Raw genomic sequence first — 11206 nt, 5'->3', positions numbered from 1 at the left:
TGGTCGTCACAGAAAATCCACACAGGTTACCGACGACCAAGCATGCTAACGCACACCACTGTCGGGATTGTCACTAGAGATAGGTGTACTCTCGTGACGATCGAGGAAAAAATGAACTCTGATCCAGAGCCATCGCTGCTGTTTGAAAAACAACCGCGACGGCGCTGTAAAGATTAATTTTTTTTATAAATTGCACATTTAAGCTTATGGAAAATATTCTAATTATTTTTTCCTTCAATGCAGGGCAATAATGGCATTCGTATGGCAAGAGAGAACCCACGATGACAACGATGAACAAGCATTTAACAATCCTGAGTGTAGAAGAGCCCTACGTGATTGTGGATTATTGAAATTTTTCCTTACACCACACCTTCGGGCACAACCTGACTTGCTCGAGCTGCTGATCTACTCATGGAACCCAACAGAGGGGAAGTTCATCATCTGTGGCAAGGACATTGAGTTTGACATGACGGACATATATTTCTTGACTGGTTTGTCTCGTCGCGGTGAGAGACTGATCATAGAGGGTGCACGGGTTGCTGGTGAGACCCTTGATATGCTGATAGCACGGGTGTGCCCAAGGGCGCGCAAATCATCCACTAGCAGGAAACTACAAATCCTGACAGTGGGGGATTTGACCCTTCGCTCAGTATTGTTTATGGTTACGAGAGCAGTGGGCTCTCAAGCACAACATGAGGCAACAAAGACCCATCTTCGGCTGGCCCTTGATTGCCTCACTCCGACCATGTATAACTGGGCCGATGCAGTGTCCATTAACATGAAGAGGCAGCTTACTAAGTGCCGACGAGGGGAGACCAAACAGTTTGGATACGGATCCATTCTGACACTACTTATGCTCGAGCCAGTGCCGTCTCTTTAGCTACAGGATATGGACCTGTATGTGTTTGGACTGCGAGAGACTCGCATCACTCGATGGGCACATTTGATGCCACGAAGGGGTGGTGGTCACCCAGTATCATGGGGAGTGTTGTTCCAAGAGTGGCTGGACCATCAGAAAGTCATCGTCGATGATTGGCCATATGCAGGCACGGATTTTTGAGGAGACCTTGACATGCTGCTCCCTCCTGGTGAGCAATGGGACGAGGGAGGTAAAACACTTCGTTAAACACCACACTATTTATGTGTTTTGTTTTTTATGATGTTTTTGGATTTTCACATGTATATGTCTTATGGTTGTCTCTATGTTACTTGCAGATGCGGGACTGGAGAGACCCGTGGGACTAGCTCCTGAGGCATGGAGGGACCTAGAGGGAAATGGAGAGTTGGCTCTGGTTCGCCTGGTGGTAATGCAAAGGAGGAGATTGCCCGTAACCTTAAGGGCCTGACTGATGGGATCCCAGATTACAGGTGGATCGAAAAGGTCTCGGTGGAGTATCAGAGACATATAATGGGTGTGACACCTAGGATACATAGGCTCTTGAGACGAGTTGTGTGGGTAGTGGTCTGCTATAGGGAGCAGAACCCACCACTGTAGACACCTAGGCTTTACTTTCTGCTATTTTTGAGAGACATGTGTCTCAGATGTATTGTGAACACAGACTCTATTTTTTGACATACACACTTATTTTTTGAGCACCTCGGTGCGCCACACGATATATATATATATATATATATATATATATATATATATATATATATATATGGTTTATTACTATGTCTAAATGCTTCCATACAATGTTTGATTACATGTTGTGTAAATGTCTGTCTAATACATGATTTGCTAATGCATCAGTTAATGTGTTTAATCTTCTTGGAATGTGTTGATATGTGATAAAATCAAAATTTCTTTCCAATAATTTAACATGTAAATACAACCTTAAAATCCTATGATCTCTGATGAAATAACGCCCGTTAATTTGGTGGACAACAAGTTGAGAATCTAGATGCACAACCAATGCACAAACATCGAGGTTAACAACCTCAGTCATTAATTCAATGACAATGCTATATTCAGCGACATTGTTTGTGGTGCAACCTAGACAAACACCTTGAAGGTCTACTAACTTAAAGTGAAGATCGTAGATCACCCATGCTGCAGAGGAAAGGTTCCGGGTACTACGGCAGGCACCATTAGTGAAACCAATGTAAGGTGTACCAGACATCTTCACAAGAAGTAAAAAGACACAATAAGTGGCAATTACGCCTACATACCAAGCCATACATGTAAACACACACTGAAAACACATGTATGTACATAGCAGATGCATGAAATTCATGCATAATATTTCTTAAAATAAATCCCATTTCAGGGCTTATCTAGAGGATTCCCTTCATAATCGATTAGCTTATAGGACCTTTTTTGCAAAACAAATTTCACAATGTAAGGCCCATGCCAAATAGGCTCGAATTTGCCTACCCCCAGCTTATCATTTGCTTGATCATAGAGTAGGACTAGGTCTCCTTCAACGAAAGAATGAGGGTTGACAGCTTGGTCGAAGTGAGTTTTCACTCTCTTCTTCTATGCTTCAATGACTAAAGAGGCTAGTCGATGGGTCTCATCTAACCGCTCTAGGTAAAGAAGATGTTCTTCTACCAGAGTAGTGTTTGGGAGCAATTCGACAGCTAATTTAAGAGAAGGGATCTCACATTCAATCAGAAGGGTAGCCTCCAGACCGTAAACCAATTGGAACGGGGTGAATTCGATGGCATCCTTCAAAGTTCGGTAGGCACATAGGTAGAAAACAACACTAAATTCTAGTTAGACTTGTGCATGCCAATGGTGCGTTGAATTATTGTGACCAAAAATTTGTTGACAGCTTCTATTTGGCCATTGGCCTGAGGATAATACGGTGTCAAACTATCATGACGCAAGCCCAGCTAGGTTGTTAACTCAGTCATTATATGATTACGGAAATGAGAACCGTGATCAGTGACAATGGCCTGAGGGACTCTGAATTGAGAAATTACATGATTGAATAAAAACTGAGTTGTTGTCTTACCGTCATTAGATAATGTAGGCATTGCCTCGGCCCATTTCGTGAAATAATCGATGAAAACGATGATATACCCATGCCCCCTGGCTGAGCGAAGGTTACAGGTCATATAATCAATGCCCCATTTGGCAAAAGGGCCGACGGTAATGACAGGGTGTAAAGGAGAGGGAGGCGCATGCATCTTCCATTGGTAGATTTGGCACACATGACAAGAGTGGACGGTGAGAATGCAATCCTTAAAAATAGATGGCCAAAAATAACTAGTGCGGAGGATCTTTTGGGCAGTAGCATACCCGGACATATGACCACCACAGGTGCTAGAGTGGCAGTCATTCAAAACTCGTTCAGCTTCCTCGAACGTCAGACAACGGCGGAGAACAAAGTCAATGTCGAGATGGTATAGGGTGTCCCTGATAATGCGATAAGGCTGAGAATGATGGCGAATACGTCACCAAGCATCCTTGGACAAATCAGGATGAAAGGAGGACGTTTGAAGGTAGACAATAATATCCCCATACCAGGGATCGAGGGTGCTAATCAAGAACAAAGACTTGTTCGGAATATGGTCCTCTAATCGAGAGGGTGTGGTAGCGGATGGTAGTGAGCAGAGCAATTCAGCGAAAACGAGAGATTTCTTAGACTTGGCCATCGTAAACTCCAAGTCAAACTCTTGAAGGATGACAATCCATTTCGAGTATTTGCCCCCTAGAAATTGACGTGACAAGATGTATGTCATCGGGTTGTAGTCAAATATCACCGTCGTTGTACGCAATAATATATAATGGCGAAAATGTTGGACGGTATGAACGGCTGCCAATGCCAATGTTATGAAACCAGCTCAAGAAAAGATAGATCAACGCCTTAGAATTCAGCCTCTTCGAGGGGGCAACCTCCTTTACATTACATAAATGAACAATTCTTGGATGATACAAATGACAAAACCTCCTTTCTATATATAGGAGTATAAGGAGTCACAATATAATCCAGCCGACCTAACAATAATAATATAAAACCACAAAAATAACAATAGAGGGATTCTATGGGGCACAGAAATAACAATATGGGGGTAATAGGGGCACAACAATATAAATAAGGGGTATAACTACAATAGTAATGGGGTAATCACTAGTATTATAGGGACCCAACATGCCCCTCTCCTTCAAAAAAGTGTTGTCCTCAATGCTTGAGTAGTTCTGGATACTTCTGCATAAAATTCTCATCCTCCCATGTGGAATCTTCAGCGGATAAGTTCTTCCACTTGATAAGATACTCTGAAATTGATCGATTTCATAGCTGTCGAGTTCTTGTTTATGTGACTGCTTCCGGTTCCAATATAATTTTTCCTTCCTCGTCAAGTTTTGGCAATATTGTTTGAATTGGGAGCTTGTCACCTATAACCTTCTTTAAACATGAAACATGGAAAACTGGGTGCAATCGAGAAGCTGCAGGAAGCTCCAATTTGTATGCCATAGTACCAATCTTTTGCAACACCTTGTACGGACCATAATACTTTGGTGATAATTTATTATCCTTCTTAGCTTGCTTTAGGGACATTTGCTTATATGGTTGTAGCCGTAGGAATACCCAATCACCTACATCAAAACTTCTTTCACTGCGATGTTGATCTGCCTGTTGTTTCATTCTATTTTGTGCCAACACGAGGTTATCCTTTAAGAGTTGGAGGACTTGTTGTTGATGTTCGATGTGATGTTCCACTGCCTGAACCTTAGAATTTTCTCTTAAATATGATGTGATGGATGGTGGTTGATACCCATAAAGTGCCATAAATGGGGTCATTTTTGTTGCTGTATGGAAGGAAGTGTTATACCACCATTCAGCCAGAGGCAACCATTTGACCCATTGTGTCTGTTTATCAGATACAAAGCAACGAAGATATCCTTCCAAACATTTGTTTACTATCTCAGTTTGCCCATCAGATTGAGGATGATAAGATGAGCTATGAGCTAACTGAGTACCAAGACAAGAAAATAATTCTGTCCAAAAATTTCCAGTGAAAATGGGATCTCTGTCACTTACAATAATCTTTGGGTTTCCATGTAGCTTTTGAACTGTTTCCATAAATGCAGTAGAAACTGTACTGGCTTTAAATGGATGTGATAATGCACAAAAGTGTGCATACTTGGTAAGTCTGTCAACTACCACCATGATGACACTCTTTCCCTCAGACTTGGGTAAACCTATGATAAAATCCATTGAAACCTCCTCCCAACGTTGGCTTGGAATGGATAAAGGTTGTAATAGACCCGGTGTCTTAATTGTTTCAACTTTATTTTGCTGGCAAACCAAACATTCCGCCACAAACTTTTGAATATCTGATTTAAGGCCATCCCAAAAAAATTCCTTCTCAACCCTGTGGTAAGTTTTTAAAAATCCTGAGTGCCCTCCTAAGGGAGAAGTGTGCAATTCCATAAGAATCTTTTGTTTTAGCTGGGAATTCTTACAGAGGTATAAGCGATCTTTGTACCATAATGAATCATTTTGCCAGCTAAATTTATCAGAAGTACTGGAATCTTGTTGTAGCTTTCGAATAAGTGCCCACACTTCTTCGTCATTCTCCCATTCCTCCCTTGCTTCGTTTATCCAATCTGGTTGGATAATAGAAATGGCACACAACAATGCTTCCACATCCTCATCCTTTCTTGAGAGTGCATCTGCCACCACTTTTTGCTTCCCTTTTTGTAGATGATTTCAAAGTCAAAACCCAACATCTTTGTGACCCACTTTTGTTGCTCTTCAGAGGATAATCTTTGTTCTAAAAAGTATTTAAGGCTATCATGATCCGTTTTTACCTTGAAGTGTCTTCCCATTAGGTAGGGTCACCATTTCTTAAGTGCATGGAGTATTGCCAACATTTCCTTCTCATAAATAGCTTTTCTTAAAAACTTTCCCTTGATTGGACGACTTTCAAAAGCAATGGGTCTTTCATCTTGCATTAGAACAGCACCAATTCCATTTCCTGAAGCATCACATTCCACAATAAAGGTTTTTGTGAAGTCCGGTGTAGCTAAGACCGGTGCTTGGCACATTGCCTCTTTAAGATGTTCAAAGGCCTTTGTTGCTTCCGGAGTCCATGAAAATGAATCTTTCTTCAATAATGTTGTTAGAGGTGCTGCTATTCTCCCATAATTCTTAACAAACTTGCGATAATACCCTGTCAACCCAAGAAATCCTCGCAGATGCTTTATGGATGTGGGGATTTTCCATTCCTTAATGGCTTTAATTTTGCTAGGGTCTACCTTAACTCCTTCATGAGATACAATATGACCCAAATATTCCACCTCCTGGACTCCAAAGAAACATTTGGATCTTTTTGCATATAATTGTTTCTCCTCCAATAGTTGTAGCACCCTATCAACATGTTCAACATGATCCTTCCAAGACTTGCTGTAGATTAGTATATCATCAAAAAATACTAACACAAATTTTCTAAGGAATGGTTTGAAAATTGAATTCATCAAACCTTGAAATGTTGAAGGTGCATTGGTAAGGCCAAAAGGCATGACCAAAAATTCATAATGACCCTCATGAGTTCTAAATGCCGTTTTCGGAATGTCTTCAATCTTCATTCTGATTTGATGATATCCCGAACGAAGATCCAACTTGGTGAAGTAAATTGATCCATGCAATTCATCCAGTAATTCATCAATAACACGAATGGGGAACTTATCTTTAATAGTGAGCTTGTTGAGCTCCCTATAATCCGGACACATGCGCCATGATCCATCCTTTTTGTGCACCAATACTACTGGAGCTGAGAAAGAACTTTGACTTGGTTGAATTATACCTGCCTCTAGCATTTCTGCAACCATACGTTCAATTTCACTCTTTTGGGCATAGGGATATCTGTACGGCCTGATGTTTGGAGGAACACTTCCTGGAATCAGATGAATAGCATGATCATGATCACGCATAGGTGGGAGACCTTTTGGAGTCTCAAATACCTTGGAATGATTGTCCAGGACTTTTTGGAGATCTGGAGAAATAGATGATTCCAATGTGGAAACATCTAGCGAGCATAATTGTGCAATTACACCTCTTTGCTCCTTTTTTAGAAGCTTTGTCATGCCATTAGAGCTGATTATCTTTCCTAGTTTCCTTGCAATACCCCTTAATTCAACTTCCTTTCCTTCCGTAGAAAATTTGATGAAAAGTTCTTGAAAATTAAAAGCTATTGTACCCAAGGATTGTAGCCATTGGACTCCTAGTACAACATCAGCACCTCCCATTGGAATGGAAAGCATTGGGCTAGTCAATACATATTCTCCCATGGATAGCTTGATATTATGGCACTTTCCAGAGCAATTTATTGTTCCTCCATTTGCAATCATCACTTGACACTCTGGTGCTGGATATAGGAAGCAATTCAATTCTTTTGCTACCCTACAATGAATAAAATTGTGGGTGCTTCCTGAATCAATCAACACTATTACCTTTTTCTTCTTGATTTGTCCTTCTATCTTGATGGTTTGAGGAGTGGTAATTCCCGCCAATGCATTACAAGATATGGTCGGATTTATTTTTTCTTCATCTAGGCTTTGTTCCTGGAGTATATCTTCTTCTTTTGACCTTTCTTGCTCCTTTTCTTCTTCCTCTTCACAATCTATGTAGAATAATTTCTTCTCAGCACACTTATGACCTTTAGTGTATTTGCTATCACAACTGTAACAAAGCCCTTTTGCTCTTTTTTCTTCCAATTGTTGTGGTGTCAACCTTATAGGTTGTGGAAGACTAGGGGCAACAACACTTCTGTCTTTATAGTTGTGAGTGGTATGCTTCCTGGTTGCCATAATTTTGCTTTCCATTTTTCTTGCTAACCTGAATGCCTTCTCTAATGAATCAGGTTCCCAAAGGCGAACATCATGTTGGATATTATCCTTTAAAGACCCTATGAACACATCAATCCTATGCTCCTCTGGAATATCTTTTACCCTTATGTTCAATTTTTGGAACTCCTCAATGTGCTCCATTACTGAACCCTTTTGTTTGAGACTTATCAATTGGCTAAAAAAAGTGTTGCTTTTTGTATCTTCATAATGTGCTATCAATTCTTCCGTAAAAATTGCCCAAGTGATAAATTGTTTACGAGAGCAAAGCCATTGATACCATACAAACTGATTTGGTTCCAAATATACAGTTGCCATACGTACCTTTTGTGCGTTTTGCACATTATTGAGATCGAAGAATTGCTCCATCTGTAATATCCATGTGGCGGGATCCTTGCCATCAAACTGATTCTTCGATCCAACATTAGCGTCTATGGAATCATGATTAACATTTCTTTTGTTCTCATCATGAGTTTCCTTTACTACCTTTTCACCATTAGTGACCCTTTCTTGTAGCAACTTCTTCAATTCTTCCATGTCTGTCTTCAAATCTATCTTCAAATTGTCCATCTTAACTTCCACGCCATTTATCTTAGATTCCACGCCATTTATCTTAGATTCCACGCCACTTATCTTAGTTTCTGTTAGCTTTTGTGAGCGTGACATTTGTTGCACTTGTTTTTGTAATTTTGATATATCATGTAGCATTTCTTCCTCTTCTTCATGAGTCTTCTAGAACTTTCAGGTTCCTTACTAGGTGTTTGCATTTTCTTTCCTCGGGGCATCAGTTACCGATAATAATGCTTTACTATGTCCTTTGAATTCCGTTAAACCAAGCTTACACAAAAATTAAAAAAAAAAAAAAAACTACACACCTTTTTTCACTTTATAGAAGCCTGATATTGAATCTGATGTATCTCTGTAATTTCTGTAATCTGATGTACCCTATCCGCTGGTGATATATTGATCTGGTTGTAACCAGAAAAACCGTCCATAAATGAATAAATCTCACTGCCAGCACAATCATCAATGAGCTGGTCAATGAAAGGCGTAGGGTAGTTATCTTTGGGATAGGCACGATTAATGTCATGATAATCAACACAAACCCTAATAGTGCCCTGCTTCTTGGTCACAGGGACAATATTAGAAACCCAATCTGTGAGTGGGATAGGGTAAATAAACCTTGCTTTAAGAAGTTTTTCGACTTCTCCTTTAATAGCTGCAGCCTTTCGGGGGTGCACGGGATGTAAACGCTGTCGAACAGGTTTAGCACCCGGATATGTAGGTATTTCATGCACCACGATGCTAGGATCAATGTCGGGCATCTCTTCATACGACCAAGAAAAAACATCACAAAATTCTCTAAAAAGATCGGTATAAAGTTGAATCTCCTCTGGAGTACAGGTTACTCCGATGTGAATATGCTCGACAACCCCTAGTTTAACAGAGATGTCGATAGGTATGGTTTGCGTAATGTTCCCCATATTGCCTTTAGAGAAAACTTGATGGATTTGAATAGGTGTCTGAAGGGGTTGGGAGGGGATACAGGAAGTAAACTGCTCAAGACAAGTAATCATAGCCCCATGGCTAGGGAGAAACGAGGAACGATGGTGATGATCAAACCAAGGAGGTTCCTCGAAAGACATAGTCTCGATAATCACTTCATCAAAAGGAAAGATTTCCTGTAAGGGATCTGAAGAAGTGCTATCTCTGAGCCAAGGGGATTGTATATACGTGTCGAGAGCCCTGCTCGAAGGAGTAGGTTCAGAAGATGAAGCCGATGCAGAAACAATTTTGACATAGTTGAGCTCGGTAGGACTCAATGGCATGACATCGCCCCAAGATTCTACCTGATCAATGGGAGGAAGGACCCAAGGATCAGAACGGACAGAGATCATATTGATGGGAGCGATGTTGGGAGGTGGGAGTGAAAAAACACCCATGAGGGCAGGATCTTTAAAAAGTCCAGCACCCACACTCTCATACGGAACAGAGGTATGCTCCACAAAAGGCACGTTGCCATCGGAAGAAGAAGAAGCGAAGAAGGACAACTGGTCTACCGTGACAATTTTCCCTTGATGGGGAAAATGAAGGACACGAAATAGAGATGAAGCCACAGCTCGCATGGCATATGTCCAGCTTCGTCCTAAGAGGAGGTTGTAAGTTAAATTCGCATCGACAACCTCGACCTCAACTTCAACTGTCTTCCCTTCCAGGGTAATAGGCAGACGCGGGAGGATACCATAAGGATGGGAATCTCTCCCATCGAAGGCTTCCAAGGTATTGGGAGACTGACTCAAGGTCAGGGAACCAATAGCCTTCCAACAAGCAACAGACATGATGCAAGTGGAAGCGCCCTCATCAATAATAGTGCAATGAATATTCTTAGAGTTGATGATGACTTGGATGAGGAAGGTGATCTGGTGAGGTAGTCTCGGTACATGATTATCTAGGTCAAAAGTGATCAAATATGAGTTGGCTAGGTCAATGCCACCAATCGATGATAGCAGCGACTTCCTCTGGGAGGGACAGCTTTGGAGGACTTCTAATGCGGACATAGCCGAAGGAGCTTGGGCTAAGTCCTCAACGATGCTATAGTGTTGTGTAGCATGAGCATTAGGGTTGTAGGAAGACTTCCAGAGCACTCCTTTGGGAGGAGGTCGAATGACTGACTCAGTACTAGGTCACTCAATATGGAGTGGACCAGTACTAGACGAAGGAATACTGGAGGGGACCTTATTTTCCTTCCTAGTGGGCGAAGGATATTCTTTTGACCGTGTACTAATATGGATGGGAATCGTCCCAACCATAAAGACTTGAGAGCCGAAGGTGGAAGAGGATTGAGATGGATCAGCCACCATTTGAGTCTGTTGCGAGGGAAAAGGCTCTTTGAGCACAACAGGAGTTCTAGGGGTGCCTTTTAGAAAACGACTAACTTCAAACCGCCTAGGGCAGTATTTAGTATAGTGATCCTCGTCACAAATGAGATAAGGACACTTAGGCTTGCACTTGGCACCTTCCTCAGCCAGAGGCTTAGGGGGATCATGCTTTGGTTGATCAGCTTTATTCTTCCCTTTTCCCTTCTTCTTACCTTTCGAAGTTTTGTCCGCCACTATGGACTAGACGGTGTTAACTTTGGAAGTTTTACCAGGATTGGGTGAAGCCTGAGAAGCATTTTCATTTGGAGCAGTAGACTTTTGCTTCGCAGGGTTCACAGAAGATTTTCTGGAGGATGTATTAATGAAACCAATGACACCATCAACAGATGGCGTTGACGGAGCTTTGGAAGTTCCGGGTTGCAGAGCATCAGGCACATAATCATATAGCATACCAGACTGGGAGTAAACCAAGTCGAGATACATAGAACGCGTGATAGCTTGCTCTTAAATTACACATGTCCCCATAGCA

Source organism: Pinus tabuliformis, chromosome 8 (assembly GCF_031772625.1).
Source record: "Pinus tabuliformis cultivar Carrire ecotype Pingquan chromosome 8, CPIR1, whole genome shotgun sequence".
NCBI lineage: Eukaryota > Viridiplantae > Streptophyta > Pinopsida > Pinales > Pinaceae > Pinus > Pinus tabuliformis.
Note: the sequence above shows the minus strand (reverse complement) of the source record.